The sequence below is a fragment of the Tupaia chinensis genome, unplaced genomic scaffold (genome assembly GCF_000334495.1).
Source record: "Tupaia chinensis unplaced genomic scaffold, TupChi_1.0 Scaffold000104_1, whole genome shotgun sequence".
NCBI classification, from domain to species: Eukaryota; Metazoa; Chordata; class Mammalia; order Scandentia; family Tupaiidae; genus Tupaia; species Tupaia belangeri.
Window position 1 is genome coordinate 1384695 of NW_006159568.1, and position 517 is coordinate 1385211.

General features: G+C 45.5%; 1 protein-coding gene across 3 annotated transcripts in view; it reads right to left on the reverse strand.

Moving 5' to 3' along the window:
* CCDC180 (coiled-coil domain containing 180) overlaps positions 1-517 on the reverse strand; it is a 64263-nt gene that overhangs the window by 35762 nt on the left and 27984 nt on the right. The gene's annotated exons all lie outside the window — the stretch shown is intronic.

Here is a 517-nt window from a genome sequence, read left to right on the forward strand (position 1 = left end):
AGCACACTGGGCTCATGTGTGTGCATGCCCAAAATCCTGAGAAGAGAAAAGAGAAGGGATTGTGGTGTTGCCATCCCCCTCGGGGGTACTTTCTCCCTCTGTCTCTCTCCAGCAAGCATAAATGCCCTGTAGCAAACTAAAACAAAACAAAGCAAAACAACAGAACATGGGTCAGTTCTGAGCCTGCCTTCCCACATGGCATCTGGCTGCCACTGAGCAAAGACTGCACAATCTTCATCACTTCCCGTTATTTCACTCCTGATGTCCTGCTCTCTTATCCATCATACACGCGCTGGCATTGGAACTTAGAATTTCTGCTCAAAAAATAGTTTCATATACCCATTCTTCTATCACAGTATAGGAACAAGCCTTTTACAGCTCCAAGATTATGGAATTCAGGTACTGCTCTGTGAGTATGAACGCATGAGGGCTAGGTTTATTAACAGGAGAGACACTTCCCTATACCCTGTCTGACAGCTTGGATAGGATTCTTTTGGCTACACAACTAGAGTAGGGA